The sequence below is a fragment of the Odocoileus virginianus genome, chromosome 5 (assembly GCF_023699985.2).
Source record: "Odocoileus virginianus isolate 20LAN1187 ecotype Illinois chromosome 5, Ovbor_1.2, whole genome shotgun sequence".
NCBI classification, from domain to species: domain Eukaryota; kingdom Metazoa; phylum Chordata; class Mammalia; order Artiodactyla; family Cervidae; genus Odocoileus; species Odocoileus virginianus.
In genome coordinates, this window is record NC_069678.1 from 58,570,377 (window position 1) to 58,590,348 (window position 19,972).

At 41.6% G+C, this 19,972-nt stretch overlaps 1 long non-coding RNA gene across 1 annotated transcript in view; it reads right to left on the minus strand.

Annotated features, from left to right (window-relative positions):
• Positions 1-14,871, minus strand: part of LOC139035063 (uncharacterized) — a 31,180-nt gene extending 16,309 nt beyond the window's left edge. The window contains exon 1 of the long non-coding RNA XR_011487576.1: positions 14,807-14,871. This is a non-coding gene — a long non-coding RNA (uncharacterized lncRNA). The remainder of the gene's footprint in view (positions 1-14,806) is intronic.
• Between the last annotated feature and the right edge of the window lie 5,101 nt (positions 14,872-19,972).

The window sequence follows — 19,972 nt, forward strand, 5'->3', positions numbered from 1 at the left end:
ACTGAAGGCAGGAGGAGAAGGGGACGACAGAGGATGAGATGGTTGGATGGCATCACCAACTCGATGGACTTGAGTTTGGGTAAACTCCGAGAGTTGGTGATGGACAAGGAGGCCTGGCATGCTGTGGTCCATGGGGTCACAAAGAGTCGGACACAACTGAGTGACTGAACTGAACTGAACTGATGACATATATACTCCATATATTATCTCATCCAATCTTCTTAGGATGGTAGCATTATTATCTCTATTTTACAGATGAAGGAACATAAGTTCAGATTCAGTTCAGTTCAGTCACTCAGTCATGTCTGACTTGTTGCGACCCCATGACTACAGCATGCTAGCCTCCCTGGTGATCACCAACTCCCGGAACTTACCCAAACTCATGTCCATTGAGTCAGTGATGCCAGTATGAAAATTTCAGATTAATACTACCCAATTACCAAATGGCTGGGAATCAAACTCAATTTTTTTTCACTAATGCACTTTCTTCATATTAGATTTCTTTATTGTGAACCAGAATTATATTTAGATATCACTGTCTTTGTGACCTTGTTGGACTTAGAGAAAAAGAATTTTGGTATATAGGGAGCAAAAAAAAAAAAAAATCATCTTGTCAAAAGCAAAAGTTAAATACAATTATATGTAAAGGAGAAAAAAATAAAAGAGAACAGAAAGTCAGAATCTTGGACTACATTTGTCCAAACCAAAGTTTTACAACGTGGTCCCATCGTTTCATGGCAAATAGATGGGGAAACAGTGGAAACAGTGGCTGACTTTATTTTTCTGGGTTCCAAAATCACTGCAGATGGTGATTGCAACCATGAAATTAAAAGACTCTTGCTCCTTGGAAGGAAAGTTATGACCAGCATATACAGCATATTAAAAAGCAGAGACATTACTTTGCCAACAAAAGTCCATCTAGTCAAGGATATGGTTTTTCCAGTAGTCATGTATGGATGTTGGAGTTGGACTATAAAGAAAGCTGAGTGCAGAAGAATTGATGGTTTTGAACTGTGGTGTTGGAGAAGACTCTTGAGAGTCTCTTGGACTGCAAGGAGATCCAGCCAGTCCATCCTAAAGATCAGTCCTGGGTGTTCATTGGAGGGACTGATGTTGAAGCTGAAACTCCAATACTTTGGCCACCTGATGCAAAGAACTGACTCATTGGAAAAGACCCTGATGCTGGGAAAGATTGAGGGCAGGAGGAGAACGGGACGACAGAGGATGAGATGGTTGGATGGCATCACTGACACAATGGACATGGGTTTGGGTGGACTCCAGGAGTTGGTGATGGACAGGGAGGCCTGGTGTGCTGTGGTTCATGGGGTCACAAAGAGTCGGACAAGACTGAGCGACTGAACTGAACTTAACAGAACATATATGTATCAAAAAAAATTGGATGTGTTAAAAATTTTTGATCAATATGCCAATATATTTTGTCTCTCATTAAAATACTCTATTTGACAATGGCTGTCAGATTAAGTATTGCGTTCAGTGGGTTGTGCAACATGATACAGTGATAGAGGGCAGAGTAAAACTTCCTGTGAACCAGGAAGGATTGTATTGCAGATTTAAGCAGATGCTAAGGAAAAAAATGTTTACGAAACACTTGAGAACATTGTCTTCTGTGTATATAAGAAAGAGTAGTCAAGATAGTATTTCTATCAAACAGCAACAGTGGTGCTGTGAGACCAAAAATCCCTAAAGTCTGAGAACATTATTTTCTATAGTTCCAACCAATCAGTAATTACTGCTGACTTGTTTACTGTTGCTAAATGAGTCTTTTAGTTGAGTCACTGAAAATACGTTGAACATGAAAAGTGTGAGAACTATTGTTCCAAGAAACCTATTTACTTGACCAGACTTGCCACCCCACCTAATCTGAGAAACAAATGGGAAATCGCTAGTTCAAGCAATTCATTGTGTTGAAAAAGCACTTTTCCCCACCAGTACAACCAAAATTGTCAGGGAACATTTAATTTTAAGGATTTCTATATGTTGTTTTCTGTTTCTCAAGGCCCTTTGTTCCTCATCAGTTCCTGGAAAACAGGAACGAGCAGAGCTACACGCAGTTCTCAGGACTGAGGTCATGAGATGGAGTGCATACGTGGATTCCTTTCAGTAACCTTTTACTTCTCTGTAAAACTGCTTAGTCATGTTCCTACTTTTCAAGATATGGATTGTCTTCTGGCCCTGTGGCAATTGTTATTCCCCTAGCTACTGCTGTTATGGCCCTATGACGATTGTAATTCCCTTAGTTACTGTAGTTATGCATCTGGTTTTGGTGTTTTTGCTCAACTTTATTTTTTTGTCTAAAGCTTCCTTGTATAGCAGTATACAAGCACACGCTGCCATGAATAAAGCACCCTTGTTTCACTCGAGACTTGGGTCCCTCGTGTCCTTCTTTTTGTCACTCTCTCTTCATCAACTCCAGTCCCCAGGTCCCAGTCTGCAAAGACCATAACGCAAAATGAAGAACCAGTGATATAGAAACCCATATTCATGGAAATTTCTGTCAGAATCAGCAGCATCTTTTTAAGACAGGTGACCCATCTGGACCCAAATGGCCCAGAAAACATGAAGGGGAGACTTCATTCACTGAGAATGTATTTAGGATGCAGAAGAGCTAAAAATGAAATTCCTTGAGCCTTTGGCAGGAATCACAACATGCATCAGAAAGGACCAGATAGAACTGAGAAAGAAGAAAGCCAGGACTTTGCTTTGGGCTGCCTTTTCTCCCCCCATGTTTTGGCACATGAAGGAAGCCTGTAAAGTAGAAAGAATTTTTTCAGTAAATGGCAGATGCCATATCTGCTGAAGAATGGAGGTGAAGGTAGCCCCTCAAAGCCTCAGAGGGGCTCTGAATGGTCAGGCAGAGACTGAGTCGCCCATTACTGGCACTGCAGGCCAGCTAGAGCTCTTTCAGGAGAGTCAGCTCCAAGTTTTCTTTACAAGATTTAACCATATGGAGACAAGTTTCACTGGCTAAGATCCCTTCTTTCCCATTTGATAAAGATTTGATGACAACTCAATATGCAATTCTGGCTTCCACACTTGGCTCCTGATGGTGTCCTGAAAATAGCAACCAACATCTGAAGGTGGGTTGGTGAAAAGGACATGAATGGAAGGGCCACAGGGCACTGGATGAAAACCATAACTCCAGCACTTCCTGTTGAGATAACAACTCTCTGAGCTACAGATTAATCCCAGTTAAATAGGAAAATGATAACTGCATTACAAGAGTGTTATGAGAATAATATTGTGTACAGGTTCCATCTCTTAGATGGTACTCAATGAATGTTAATTCCCTTGCCCTGACTTCAGTTAAATTCAATGTCTTCTTTAATCCTCACAGTTCTATAAGGAATGCAGTCAGGTACCCATCTAAGGTAATAGGGCAGAGAAACTGAGTCTAACAATGTGCCTAAAGGCTGATGGCTGGGAAATAACAGAATTAAGAGTTATCTCCACATCTTTTAAAAATTCCTAATATGTTTGCTCCTTTTGTTCTAAGTCACAAGTTTTTATTCATTTATTCACTCATTCAACAAACATTTGTTCAGTGCCTAAGACATACCAGATTTAGAAATTAAGGACTGAAAAAAACCAACAAATCTCTTTCCTTGTAGACCTTATATTATAGTAAAGGGAGACAGATAACAAATATAAAACATGTACAGAGGTGACAATGCTAGATGGAAATACAGTGAAGTAGAGGACTGGAGGGCTGAGTATATGTATGCACTGATTAAAGAGGCTGGTCAGGAAGGTGGTCTGATAAGTTGACCGTGGAACAGCACTGAAGGAGTCAGCAGTGAGCCATACAGATACCTGAGGGAAGGGTGTTTCAGGAAACGGAACCACCAAGTACACAGGTCCTGGGGTAGCAGCATGCTGCTTTTGTCAAAGGAATATCAGAGATATTATAGCTGCAGCGGAGTGAGGGGGACGGGGGCAGTGGTGCGATATGAGACGAAAGAAGCATGCGGGAGGCGGCTTTACACAGGGCTTCCTAAGTGACGGTTAGCTCTTTGAATTTTACTCCAAGTAAGATGGGAGGCCAGTAAATGTGTTGAACAGAGAAGTAACAAGATCTTAAGTTTTTACAGAGCTCACTTTGCTGGGGGCAAGGGGAAAACATGAAACCATTCACTAATTCAGGGGAGTGATGAGGATGGATGGTTTGCGTAGGATAGTGGTGGTGCAGGTGATGAGAGGTTTTGTACATATTATAAAATAGGTTCAAAAGAAGTTGTTCATGGAAGAATGTGAGTGTGAGAGACAGAGGGAGAGACGTCAAAGACAACATAAAGGCTTTGTTGTTACTTTTTAAACACCATAGAAAATCACCAGTGATTGCTAAAGTGTCAGTCTTTATAAGTAACCGTGAATTAGTCATTTTATCTCTCTAGATTTAGTTTCTTCATTAGCAAATGTCTCATGAGTCTGACGATTGGTCCAGAGGCAGCACCCTTCCCTCCAACATCCTTTCCTTCCAACATCTTTTGAAGGCCTCAAATTTAATTTGAGGATGGTGTTTCCTCTTCCAAATTCTAAGAGTTTCTCTTCCCCTCTCTCTCTCCAAGCATCATTCTATTTGCCCCTTGTTTTCTTCTTCCTAACTTCCCTTTTCCCATTCAACCTGCCTCTTCCTGAGTCAGAGAGAGCTAGGGAGACATGGTCATAACTTGGAAGAGAAGCATTCTTCTTCTCATGCGTTATACTGGCCTTGCATTCTCAATCCAACAAGGGCTAAAATTTTTACATCTACAGTGGGTTAGGTATCCTGGGAAGACAGTCTATATCCTCAGGAACTGGTTGCTTCTCCTTGTATTAATATCTTGATACATGCAGATCCCTTTAAAAGACAGTAAGGGAATCACAGTGTTGCAGAGCAGAAACTTAAATCTGATAAGCTTAGGTCTATTTTAAAAGCTTCATTTTTCAGTTTTGTCACTTGCCTTCCTCAAACCTATTCCCAGCACTCATAAGGTATTGACACGACTGACTTGAAAACCAGATACATAGAAATTCTACTGGACAAAGGGAAATCCCTCATATCTCCTGAGCACTGAATGGCTTCTAGATCCTCCTCTCACTCACTGTGCCATTTAATCCTTAGGACAGCCCTATGAGAAAGAAGGGCAAGACAGAAATTATTTCCCCACCTACTGGTGAAAAAATTGATAATCAACTATTATTGCCCAAGGAAACAACTGTTAAATGTAGGATCCATGTTAAAATCACTAGAATGTGGGTCTTCTGGTTTCTAAACACAATGCTATTTCATAATAATAGCTTCTATTTATTGAGCTCTGTATACCGAGTGTTCTGTGAATAACTTATATTAATTAGCTTATTCAGTGTTTACAAATGCCAATGAAATGCATGTATTGCCCTATTTTACAAATGAGGAAACTAATATTCAGAAAGTTTAAATAAGTTAATCATACTTCAATATACCTGAAACTAAAATAATAATACAGCTTCTATATTTACTTTAAAAAAAAGTTAAATAAATTGTCCATCTGACGCTCAGATTTAGCCAAAGTCAACCCTGCCCTATGGTGCTGGTGTTGTCTATCATATAGAGAAACTTCGGGGTTAAAATGGATTTCAATGCAGTGGAACACTTCATTTCTACACTTGTCTCTCCTAGGGTTTTTTTTTTTTCTCTACAGACATCTCTTACAATTTTTCTCCTACCTCGAGGCTATGGCTTTTTGGCTTCCTCCGCTAATTCCTTTTCCTCTACAATTATCTTAATTTTGGAGTCCTCAAAGGCAAATCTTGAGCTCTCTCTCATTCCTCTCTCTGCAAGATTTTTATCCATCTCCTTAGGTTCAAATACCATACATGAACCTGAGAGTCTCAAATGTTTGTTCCCAGCTGAGCAGGGTCCTCTAAGCTCTACACTTTCCCCCATATCCAGCTGACATCTTGGTATATCTGCTTGCCTGACTTGCTGACATCCCAAATGTAACAACATTCCAAAGGGGAACATGTGGTTCCCTCTCCACCAAACTCCTAAGCTGATCATATTGAAGTCTTCCCTTTCTCTGAAAAGGACAGAACCACTGGAACAGTTGTGAAAGCTACAAACTATGGTTCTTGCCTTTCCTCACTCTTCACAGCCTATCAGCAAGTCCTGTTGGCTCTGCTTCCCAAATATATCCTGAAAGTCTCTAGCCTTTTCTGTTTTAAGCCACCATTGATTTTCATCTGTGCCATCTCATTGCTGCCCCACTGCACCCACTCTTGCCCCTTCTCATCTGTTCTCTTTACAGTAAATTTTTTTTTGGAAAATGTAACCCAGCTCACGTCACTCCCCTATTTCAAAGTCCTCAATGATTTCCCATAGATTTCAGAAATCCTCAAACACCTTAAAGGTTTGTGTGATGTGGTTCATGCCTTTATCTCCCTTCTTTCCTTCATTATACACCAGTCATGCTGACTTTCTAGAAGTTCTTAAAACTTTTCCAGTTCTGTCCCACTTTAGCACTCTTATCATTGCCTTTGTTTGGAAAGCTTCTCTCTTGACCCTCTGCCTGGCTGGCTTTTTGGTCTCATCTTGAACACTGTCTCCTATGAGAAGCCTTCTCTAATGACTTAGTCTTTATCACAGCACCATGCTTGCTTACTTCATCATCATTACCACAAACTGCAATTATTTATTTGTGTGTTTATTTATTGCCTGATTCTACTTGAGGACAGAGTTTTATCAGTCTATCATTGTCACAATTCAGTGTCTGCACGTATGTTTTCCCAGTACACAAAGCTCAGGAAATATTTATTGAGTGAATGATTGGGTAAAACTAAATTTTAGTTATGCAGACTACCATTTTCATAAATATGATGCCTTGGTCACGTTTATCCTCTGTGTTCTGTGCTCTGCAAACTCAAAGAGGCATCCCAGAGATGCAGCAATATAGATATGAGCTGTGGTCAGGACCTAACTTCTATTAAACAAGAACAAAGAGGACAAACTGTATTAACCCAAAAGAATCTAGGCCGTTAGGCCAGGTGCCAGAATTTTTTGGCTTTTTCATTTCCAGCATTTCCTTAGGTATGTAATGGACTCAAATTTCTGAAAAGTCATCCAAATATGACCACATATTATAAAAACCATTTTACTTAGCCTTTAAACAAATGTCATGCTGTATTTAAATATTAGCGAGGTTTCTTATTAGCATGTACAGGGTTAGAGGCCATATCTAACCTAGGCCTTAATATGTGTCACCAGAAGTAGGCAAATGTATAATCATAATAACTTATTATGAGTCTTATTTTAAGAGCCCACATACTGTATGACAAGTACGCCCCAGTACTAGGTGCTGTATGAGTTATTTCTACTTAATCTTTGCAACAAACCTATTAGGAAAATTTTTTGCCCAACTAATAAAGATTTACTGAGCATGGCCCCGCCCATCAGAACAAGACCCAGTTTTCCCCTCAGTCAGTCTCTCCCATCAGAAAGCTTTCATAAGCTTCTTCTTCTTATCCATCAGAGGGCAGAGAGAATGAAAACCACAATCACAGAAAACTAATCAAACTGGACCAAAGCCTTGTCTACTCAATGAAACTATGAGGCATGCTGTGTAGGGCCACAGAAGATGGATGGGTCATGCAGAGTTCTGACACAATGTGGTCCACTGGAGAAGGTAAAGGCAAACCACTTCAATATTCTTGCCTTGAGAACCCCATGAACAGTATCAAAAGGTAAAAAGATAGGACACTCGAGGTTGGCAGGTGCTCAATATGCTACTGGAGAAGAATGGAGAAATAACTCCAGGAAGAATGAAGAGACAGAGCAAAACCAAAAACAACACCCAATTGTGGATGTGACTGGTGATGGAAGTGAAGTCCAATGCTATAAAGAACAATATTGCAATAGGAACCTGGAATGTTAGGTCCATGAATCAAGGCAAATTGGAAGTGGTCAAACAGGAGATGGCAAGAGTGAACATAGACATTTTAGGAATCAGTGAACTAAAATGTACTGGAATGGGTGAATTTAACTCAAATGACCATTATATTTACTATTGTAGGCAAGAATCCCTTAGAAGAAATGGAGTAGCCATCACAGTAAAAAAAAAAAGAGTCCAAAATGCAGTACTTGGATGCAATCTCAAAAATGACAGAATGATCTCTGTTTATTTCCAAGGCAAAGCATTCAGTATCACAGTAATCCAAGACTATGCCCTGACCAGTAATGCTGAAGTAGCTGAAGTTGAACTGAAGAAGCTGAAGGTTCTATGAAGACCTAAAAGACCTTCTAGGATTAACAGCCAAAAAAGATATCCTTTTCATTATAGGGGACTGGAATGCAAAAGTAGGAAGTCAAGAGATACCTGGAGTAACAGGCAAATTTGACCTTGGAGTACAAAACAAAGCAAGTCAAAGGCTAACAGAGTTTTGCCAAGAGAATGCACTGGTCATAGCAAACACCCTGTCCCAACAACACAAGAGAAGACTCTATGCGTGGATATCACTAGATGGTCAATACCAAAATTAGACTGATTATATTCTTTGCAGCCAAAGATGGAGAAGCTCTATACAGTCAGTGAAAAAACAACCAGGAGCTGACTGTGGCTCAGATCATGAACTCCTTATTGCCAAATTCAGACTGAAATTGAACAAAGTAGGGAAAACCACTAGACCATTCAGGTATGACCTAAATCAAATCCCTTATGATTATACAGTAGAAGTGAGAAATAGATTCAAGGGATTAGATCTGATAGACAGAGTGCCTGAAAGACTATGGATGGAGGTTCCTGACATTGTACAGGAGGCAGTGATCAAGACCATCCCCAACAAAAAGAAATGCAAAAAGGCAAAATGGTTGTCTGAAGAAGCCTTACAAATAGCTGAGAAAAGAAGAGAAGCTAAAGGCAAAGGAGAAAAGGAAAGACATACCCATCTGAATGCCAAGTTCCAAAGAATAGCAAGGCGAGATAAGAAAGCTGTCCTCAGTGATCAATGCAAAAAAATACAGGAAAACAACAGAATGAGAAAGACTAGAGATCTCTTCGGGAGAAGGAAATGGCAACCCACTCCAGTACTCTTGCCTAGAGAATTCTGTGAGAGAGGGGCCTGGTGGGCTGCTGTCCAGGGTGTTGCACAGAGTCTAACATGACTGAAGCAACTTAGCATGCATGCATGCATGGATTGGAGAAGGAAATGGCAACCCACTCCAGTATTCTTGCCTGAAGAGTCGCAGGGACAGAGGAACCTTGTGGGCTGCCGTCTATGGGGTCGCACAGAGTCAGACGACTGAAGTGACTTAGCAGCAGCAGCAGAGATATCTTCAAGAAAATTAGAGATACCAAGGGAACATTTCATGCAAAGATGGGCACAATAAAGGTAAAAAATGGTATGGACCTAACAGAAGCGGAAGATATTAAGAAAAGGTGGCAAGAATACACAGAAGAACTATACAAAAAAGATTTTCATGACCAGATAACCACGGTGTGTGATCACTCGCCTAGAGCCAAACATCCTGGAATGCGAAGTCAAGTGTGCCTTAGGAAGCATCACTATGAAAAAAGCTAGTGAAGGTGATAAAATTCCAGTTGAGCTACTTCAAATCCTAAAAGATGATGCTGTGAAAGTACTGCAGTCAACATGCCAGTAAATTTGGAAAACACAGCAGTAGACACAAACTGGTAAAGGTCAGTTTTCATTCCAATCCCAAAGAATGCTCAAACTACCACACAATTGCACTTATCTCCCACCCTAGCAAAGTAATGCTCAAAATTCTCCAAGCCAGGCTTCAACAGTACTTGAACTGAGAATTCCAGATGTTCAAGCTGGATTTCGAAAAGCAGAGGAACCAGAGATCAAATTGCCAACATCCATTGGATCATCAAAAAGCACGAGAGCTCCAGAAAAACATCTACTTCTTCTTTGTTGACTACACCAAAGCCTTTGACTGTGTGGATCACAACAAACTATGGAAAATTCTTAAAGAGATGGGAATACCAGACCACTTGACTGCCTCCTGAGAAATCTGTATGCAGGTCTAGAAGCAACAGTTAGAACCAGACATGGAACAACAGACCGGTTCCAAATTGGGAAAGGAGTACGTCAAGGTTGTATATTGTCACCCTGCTTATTTAACTTATATGCAGACTGCATAACACAAAAGGCCAGGCTGGATGAAGCACAAGCTGAAATCAAGATTGCTGGGAGAAATATCAATAACCTCAGATACACAGATGACACCACCCTTATGGCAGAAAGTGAAGAGGAACTAAAGAGCCTCTTGATGAAAGTGAAAGAGGAGAGTGAAAAAAGTTGGCTTAAAGCTTAACATTCAGAAAACTAAGATTATGGCATCTGGTCCCAACACTTCATGGCAAATAGATGGGGAAACAATGGAAACAGTGGCAGACTATTTTGGGGGGTTCCAAAATCACTGCAGATGGTGACTGCAGCCACAAAATTAAAAGACGCTTGCTCCTTGGAAGAAAAACTATGACCAACCTAGACAGCATATTAAAAAGCAGAAACAATACTTTGCCAACAAAGGTCCATCTCATCAAAGCTATGGTTTTTCCAGTAGTCATGTGTGGATGTGAGAGTTGGACTGTAAAGAAAGCTGAGCACCAAAGAATTAACGCTTTTTAACTGTGGGTTGGAGAAGTGTCTCGAGAGCCCCTTGGACTGAAAGGAGAGCCAACCAGTCCATCCTAAAGGAAACCAGTCCTGAATATTCATTGGAAGAACTGATGCTGATGCTGAAACTCCAATACTTTGGCCACGTGATGCGAAGAATCAACTCATTTGGAAAGACCCTGATACTGGGAAAAATTGAAGGCGGAAGGAGAAGGGGACAACAGAGGATGAAATGGTTGGATGGCATCACTGACTCGATGGACATGAATTTGAGTAAGTGTCGGGAGTTGGTGATGGATAGGGAAACCTGGCATGCTGCAGTCCATGGGGTCGCAAAGAGTCAGACTCAACTGAGTGACTGAACTGAATAAATGAATACTCTGATGCTTATAACTGAGTGACTGAACTGACTGGCAGGCTCAGAGAAGTGACATTACTTGCTCTTACACCAGGCTTATAGCTGGTAAGAGGTTACACAGAGATTAAACTCACTTTTTCTGATTGCAAAGTGAGCATTATTTTAAAAACATTGTGTTTTGGGGAAAAAAATACTTATCAATATCTTTTCTGCTGCACACTTTCTTCTGTTTTTGGCTGTACCTTATGGCATGTGGGCTCTTAGGTCCCCAACCAAGGCTTGAACCCATGCCCCCTACAGTGGAAGCGCAGAGTCTTAACTAGTGGACCTCCTCCTTCCCCTGAGAAGTCCTGCACATCAATATCTTTTTATTAAATTATTTAAGTATACCATACTTTCTGATCAACTAATGAAATGTGATTCTCTTTAAGAGGCAATCTGTGTAAGCTCTCTGGCTCTCCTTACTTCTCTAGGGTGAAATTCTATCAGTGATCCTATCACAGAGAATAGTCTTAATTTGCCTTCCCTCAGTAAATAATTGGCTCACAGATATTAGCTATTTCTTGTTGCTTGAAGTCTCCTCAAAGAGAAAATGAATGCACTTCAATAATGATCTGTGAAACCTTTGGATTTCATGAAGTTGCTGATTAGGTCTGTACAAAGAGAAGAAAATGGCACCATTATTCCATTATTTATTTTCTATTTGGGGTTTTAAACTTTCATTTGAAGTTTGAAAACCACTGCCCTTGAGAAATAGAGAAAAAAAAGAAAAGGAAGGAATGAAGGGAGGGAGGGGAAAAGGAAGGAAAAGGGAAGGGAAGAAAAGAAGAAAGTTAAGAGTCTTCTTTTTTCTTGGAATGGCTTCCACAATTAAGTCATCCTGACACCACTGCCTCTTAAAGCTTCATAACCAACTTTGCACCTTTACTGATAAGTCTAAGTTCCTACCTAACATCTCCAATAAGATGAACAGTAGATACAGATATTCTACACTTGAAATACCCAAAACTATATTCCTATTCCCCCAAATGTAATCATTCCCCAAATTTTCATCTCAGAAAAAGTCTACACCACCACTCGATGCTAAAAATAAACAACCAAACAACTCTTGGAGTAATCCTTGCCTGCTATCTCTGCTACACATTTCACAGCCAACGTTTGGCTTTCCTGCCAAATTTTATAGTATTTGTCCACTTTTCTCAGCATCTCCTGCTACCACTCTAGTCCAAGCCGTCATCATTTCTCATCTAGATGAAATACAACAGCTTCCTAACTGGTCTCCCTGCTGCTACTCTCACCCACCTTCATACAATTTGCTCTCTAGACAGCAGTCAAAGTCAGTTTTTAAAAAATGTAAATTAGATCATGTTACTCTCCCTCTCACAATTTTCCAAAGGTTTCCAATTATACCAAGAATAAAATCCAAACTCCTTACTATAATCTAAGACAGAGTTTTCCAAAGCAAGCCATTATTAGGATGTGAAACCAATATTCTGGGTAAGGATTAGCTGTTGCGGTCCTTTAATGGACCGGAACCTGGTGGTCCCGAGTCACAGATGAGAAAGTGAAAGAGAAAGAGGCTAATATTCCCTGGGTTACGCAGAGAACCAATAAAGCCCTAGGACAGGGCTTGTTCCGCTCACGGAGGCACAGGACGCCCTCTCAAAGAGGTCTTGAAAGCCAGGGCAGGAGAGTGAGCTCGGCAGGTTTCCACACTCCAGAGAATTAGCCAGAGGGAGAGATAGAAAGAGCAAGAGAGACAGACCTGGGGACCCAAGTCTCTGGTGGAGCAAGGGTGTTTTAATGATCTTTTAATGAGTATATATAGGCTGTTGTACAAGGAATTTCTTTTGACAATGATAAAGATCAGAAAACCAAATGTACAGCAACCGTTATCAAGGGAACAAGGAATTAACAATGGTCATAAGGTCAGAAGACAATCCATATCTCAAGAAAGAGGGTCATGACTAAGCAGTTTTGTCTTAAGGAGAATGTTTACTGAAGGAAATCCATGCATGTGTCTCATCCTATGACCTCAGTCCTGGGAGCAGTGTGCTGTTCCACGCGTTCCTGTTACCAGGAACTGATGAGGAACAGAGGATTTATGAGAGACAGAAAACAGCATACAGGAATTCTCCTGTTAAACGTTCCCTAATGTTAGCATTGTGAAATAAAATGGAAAAAAACCAAAGCTTATTGAAAGAACTTATGTTTAAGATGTGTGGGGTGTGTGTGTGTGTGTGTGTGTGTGTGTATAGTGGACACAACATAAAATGCATTTCTTTCTGTGGATCCCATTAAAAGAGTTTGAAAACCATTGGCCTACAAGAGCTTAAAGATCTGCTTGCTCACATCTCCTGCATAATATTCCACCCCATCCCCTGCTCATCAAAATACCTCAGCCCTTCTAGCATCCTTACTGCGACTTCAGAGAAGGAAAGCTTATCCCCACCTCTGTCCCTAGCACTTGTCTGAATACTCTACTTCCAATTATTCACATGGATGGATCCTCCATTCAGATCTCAGCTCAAATGTCACCTGCTTAGAAGCTTTTCCTCTAACTAATCTAAAGCAGTCCCTACCACTTCTCTATCACATCACCCTAGTTTATTTTCTTATGTTGCTAACCATGCTGTTGCATATTTATTTGTTTGTACATTGTCTTTCTCAGCATAATGCAGGAATCTTAACTGTCCTGTTTGCCACAGCACGTATAAGAGCCTCTCAATAAATATTAGTTGATAGAATGTTGAACATTTCAGTTTTATGTGGGTTTTTGTAAAATAGGGACACCTTATAATGAAATCCTTAAATAACTATAATAACACTGGTAGGAAAACAAGATGCTGCTGCTAAAACTGAACAGTGATTGGAAGGCAGGGCCCATGGAAAAGTCTGATGGTTCATTTGTCAGCTGATGGAGGAAAATCCAAATGTAGTGTATAAAAGGTAATTTCTGGACATGCAAGGTATAAAATGTAGACTGGTTGACATTGAGTATAGAATAGTCAGGGGCGTTGTCATAGATTTTGTCTAGTGCCCTGTGGTACCTGGCAAGAAAACCCCTTAAAATTGAAGTGTTCCTCTTGAATTCCCTTCAATAGTGGGACCAGAGGCAAAAACCTGCCTTCAGTCCTGAATGAAAGAAGAGGGACCCAGGAAGGCAAGTCAAGAGTGGCAACTGCTAAGAATGATGAGATGGGGCGGGGTCAGAGTGGAAAGCACCCTCAGGGAGCCAGGCCCACAAGTAGACTCCAGAGTCAGAGGAAAAGAGGCCCTCATTTCCTTCAAAGTCCCAGCTAGCAAACTCCCGCAAGAGGTGAGAAGTATTATTACCTGGATCTTTATTTAATTCTTTCCAGGTGACCCATCAGAAAGAGGCTTGTATGCTAAGCTGAGGAGCTTAAACTTTCTTCTAGATACAAAGGGGAACCTCTGAGGAGTTTAAGCGGGGGAGTGGCCTGTTGGGGTGTCTTAGATCCCCTGGCTGCATGTGAAGGGGACTGAGGGTTTGCACACGTGGCAGCAGGAAACTCTGTGGCAGATGCACTGTATGAGAAGCACTGAGCATCTAAACAAAGACAAAGGCTGTGGGACATTTGTGCAGAGGCAATCCGACTCCATCCCTGGTGGTTCAGATGGTAAAGGATATGCCTGCAACGTTGGAGACCTGGGTTCAATCCCTGGGTTGGGAAGATCCCCTGGAGAAGGGAATAGCCACCCACTCCAGTATTCTTGCCTGGAGAATTCCATTGAATAGAGGAGCCTGGTGGGCTACAGTCCATGGGGTTGCAAAGCGTTGGACACAACTGAGCAACTAACACTACTTACTGGTTAAGTGCTTCCAGTCTGTCATCCCAAACCAGTTAGGAACTCCAAAGCCTTTTCTGGTCCCTATAAAATAGAACAGAGAATAGCATCTCCTTCAGAGACTGCTTTAGGGGCTGATATGATAATGCATTTAAACCCTAAGTGCCTGACACAGTAAAGTGAAAGTCGCTCAGTCGTGTCCAACTCTTTGTGAACCCATGGACTATAGCCTACCATGCTCCTCCATCCATGGGATTTTCCAGGCAAGAGTACTGGAATGGGTTGCCATTTCCTTCTCCATTAAGTGCTCAATAAATGTTAGATATTACTCTAGTCTGGTGGGCTACAGTGCATGGGGTTGCAAAGAGTCAGAAATGACTGAGTGACTAAACAACATATTAGTTTTTCAGGCAGGCACTAGTATCATTTTTTAGCACTGTGGGGGACAATGACAGACAGAAATACACTCCACATCCTGCAAATCAGAATTCACATTCAGTCAGCATCAGTTTCCATTCTATTGTTTTCCTCTATTTTTTTGCATTGATCTCTGAGGAAGGCTTTCTTATCTCTCCTTGCTTTTCTTTGGAACTCTGCATTCAAATGGGTATATCTTTCCTTTTTTCCTTTGCTTTTTGCTTCTCTTATTTTCTCAGCTATTTGTAAGACCTCCTAGACAACCATTTTGCTTTTTTACATTTCTTTTTATTGGGGACGGTCTTGATCACTGCCTCCTGTACCATGTCATAAAGAGAGACTAGAGATCTCTTCAAGAAAATTAGAGATACCAAGGGAAAGTTGCATGCAAAGATGGGCACAATAAAGGACAGAAATGGTATGGACCTAATAGAAGCAGAAGATACTAAGAAGAGTTGACAGGAATACACAGAAGAACTATACAAAAAAAAGATCTTCATGACCCAGATAACCATGATGGTGTGATCATTCACCTAGAGCCAGACATCCTGGAGCACGAAGTCAGGTGGGCCTTCAGAAGCATCACTATGAACAAAGCCAGTGAAGGTGATAGAATTCCAGCTGAACTATTACAAATACTAAAGATAATACTGTGAAAGCGTTGCACTCAATATGCCAGCAAATTTGGAAAACTCAGCAGTGGCCGCAGGACTGGAAAAGCTCAGTTTTCACTCCAGTCCCAAAGAAAGGTAATACCAAAGAATGTTCAAACTATCACAAAATAGCACTCCTTCGACAAGCTAACAAGTAATGCTCAAAATTCTCTAAGCTAGGCTTCAACAGTACATGAATTGAGAATTCCAGGTGTTCAAGCTGAATTTAGAAAAGGCAGAAGAACCAGAGATCAAATTGCCAGCATCAGTTGGATCATCAAAAAAGCACGAGAGTTTCAGAAAAACATCGACTTCTGCTTTATTAACCACACCAAAGCCTTTGATTGTATGGATCACAAGCAACTGTGGAAAATTCTTCAAGAGATGGGAATACCAGACCACCTTACCTGCCTTTTTATAAATCTGTATGGAGGTCTAGAAGCAACAGTTAGAACAAGACATGGAACAACAGACTGGTTCCAAATTGGGAAAGGAGTATGTCAAGGCTGTATATTGTCACCCTGCTTATTTAACTTATATGCAGAGTACGTCACACAAAAGACCAGGCTGGATGAAGCACAAGCTGGAATCAAGATTGCCAGAGAAATATCAATAACCTCAGATACATAGATGCCACCACCCTTATGGCAAAAAGTGAAAAGGAACTAAAGAGCCTCTTGATGAAAGTGAAAGAGAAGAGTGAAAAAGCTGGCTTAAAACTCAACTTTCAGAAAACTAGGCATCTAGTCCTATCACCTCATGGCAAACAGATGAGATGAGGAAACAATGGAAACAGTGACATACTTTATTTTCCTGGGCTCCAAAATCACTGCAGATGGTGACTGCAACCATGAAATTAAAAGACACTTGCTCCTTGGAAGAAAAGCTATGACCAACCTAGACAGCATATTAAAAAGCAAAGACATTACTTTGCCCACAAAGGTCCGTCTCATCAAAGCTCTGGTTTTTCCAGTAGTCATGGATGGATGTGAGAGTTGGACCATAAAGAAAGCTGAGCACTGAATAACTGATGGTTTTGAACTGTGGTGTTGGAGAAGATTCTTGAGAGTCCCTTGGACTGCAAGGAGGCCCAATCAGTCCATCCTAAAGGAAATCAGCCCTGAATATTCATTGGAAGAACTGATGCTAAAGCTGAAACTCCAATACCTTGGCCACCTGATGTGAAGAATCAACTCATTTGGAAAATCCTAAGGCTGGGAAAGATTGAAGGCTGGAGGAGAAGGGGACAACAGGCGATGAGATGGTTAGATGGCATCACCGACTTGATGAACATGAGATTAAGCAAGTTCCAGGATTTGATGGACAGGGAAGCTGGTATGCTGTAGTCCATGGGGGTTGCAGAGTCGGACATGACTGAATGACTGAACTGAATTGAACAGTTCAGTTTGGCATCAGATGGCCAAAGTATTGGAGCTTCTGCTTCAGCATCAGTCCTTCCAATGAATATTCAGGGCTGATTTCCTTTAGGATGGACTGGTTGGGCCTCTTTGCAGTCCAAGGGACTCTCAAGAATCTTCTCCAACACCACAGTTCAAAACCATCAGTTATTCGGTGCTCAGCTTTCTTTATGGTCCAACTCTCACATCCATCCATGACTACTGGAAAAACCAGAGCTTTGACGAGACGGACCTTTGTTGGCAAAGTAATATCTTTGCTTTTTAATATGCTGTCTAGGTTGGTCATAGCTTTTCTTCCAAGGAGCAAGTGTCTTTTAATTTCATGGTTGCAGTCACCATCTGCAGTGATTTTGGAGCCCAGGAAAATAAAGTATGTCACTGTTTCCATTGTTTCCCCATCTACTTGCCATGAAGTGATGGGACCAGATGCCGTGATCTTAGTTTTTTGAATGTTCAGTTTTAAGCCAGCTTTTTCACTCTTCTCTTTCACTTTCATCAAGAGGCTCTTTAGTTCCTCTTCACTTTCTGCCATAAGGGTGGTGGCATCTATGTATCTGAGGTTATTGATATTTCTCTGGCAATCTTGATTCCAGCTTGTGCTTCATCCAGCCTGGTCTTTTGTGTGACGTACTCTGCATATAAGTTAAATAAGCAGGGTGACAATATACAGCCTTGACATACTCCTTTCCCAATTTGGAACCAGTCTGTTGTTCCATGTCTTGTTCTAACTGTTGCTTCTAGACCTCCATACAGATTTATAAAAAGGCAGGTAAGGTGGTCTGGTATTCCCATCTCTTGAAGAATTTTCCACAGCTGCTTGTGATCCATACAATCAAAGGCTTTGGTGTGGTTAATAAAGCAGAAGTCAATGTTTTTCTGAAACTCTCGTGCTTTTTTGATGATTCAACTGATGCTGGCAATTTGATCTCTGGTTCTTCTGCCTTTTCTAAATTCAGCTTGAACATCTGGAATTCTCAGTTCATGTACTATTGTAGCTTAGCTTAGAGAATCTTGAGCAATATTTGCCAGCTTGTGCAAGGAGTGGAACTGTGTGGTAGTTTGGACATTCTTTGGTATTACACCACAGTATTTGGTATTTGGGATTGGAATGAAAACTGACCTTTTCCAGTCCTGTGGCCATTGCTGCATTTTCCAAATTTGTTGGCATATTGGATGCAGCACTTTCACAGCATTATCTTTTAGAATTTGAAATTGTTGAACTGGAATCCTATCACCTCCACCTGGCTTGTTCATAGTGATGCTTCCTATGGCCCACCTGACTTGGCACTCCAGGATACCTGGCTCTAGATGAGTGATCACACCATCATGGTTATCTGGGTCATAAAGATATTTTTTGTATAGTTCTCTGTATTCTTGCCACCTTTTCTTAGTATCTTCTACTTCTGTTAAGTCCATACCATTTCTGTCCTCTATTGTGCCCATCTTTGCATGAAATATTCCCTGGTAGCTCTAATTTTCTTGAAGAGAGCTTTAATCCTTCCCATTCTGTTGTTTTCCTCTACTTCTTTGCACTGACCATTAGGAAGGCTTTCTTATCTCTCCTTGCTATTCTTTGGAACTCTGCATTCAGATGGATATATCTTTCCTTTTCTCCTTTGCCTTTAGCTTCTCTTCTTTTCTTAGCTATTTGTAAGGCCTCCTCAGACAACCGTTTTGTCTTTTTGCATTTCTTTTTGTTGGGAATGGTCTTGATCACTGCCTCCAGTACAATGCCACCAACCTCTGTCTATAGTTCATCAGGCACTCTTGGAAGGGGCGATGCTTTTAAACGTTTTTGCCTGTGGGGATGGTCTCATAGAGGTGAACCCGGAGCTACAGAGTGAAAAATAAAAAGCATTTTGACAGGCAGTGGAGTGACACTGAAAACTGCAATTCAGCAGAAGGAAAACAGCGTTAAACTGGCCTTGACTGGGGTGAGGGTGTGACTGAGGCAGGACTGGTTCTGGCCAAGCCAGGCCAGGTCAGCATCAGGGCTGCGATCCCCCTTCCTTCCTGAGACAAGGCTCGGGTTTTAAGCGAGTGGGAGAGGCGGCAGCCATCCAGGCCCACAAAAGGTCGGGGGTTGAGGGCCCCTCAGCCTAGATTTTGTCTGCAAACCCAGTTTCTGAGGTGCCTAAAAGTGTACAAATAGTGAAGCCGGGCCCAGCCGAGCCAATTCATTACCTCGCCTCAGCGCTGCATGCTCATTATCTGCTCTCCATATCACCTCTCCTCAGGGGGCTCAAAGGAATCAGCAAATCCCCCGGCATCAGAGCTACGAATCCCCAGCACAACCCATTCACACGCAGCGGGGCGGCTGGGGATTAATTGGAGGGGGAATGTTGTGAATTCCAGAGAGTTCTTTCTCTTTGCCTCACAGCCGGTGGCCGGGGATATTGCTACATGAAAGCTTCCCTGTCAGTATCGATCATCATTGCCCGAGCTGCTACATTCCAGAGAATGAATTGGCCTCATTTGGTAACTCAACTGGAGTGGGGGATGGGGTGGGGTGTATTTCGGGATGGGTCCACATTTGTGGTCCCCACTCCTTGCTCCATAAGTTGTTTCCAAAGACAAACAGAAATCCACAGGGCCCCGCTTTCTTCCCCTGGTTCCCGACTTGGGCGATGCTTGGTACAGCGTGACTCTGGGGAGGGTGGGAAAGGGCGGGACCTGGGTTAGGGCCCGGGCAGGAAATT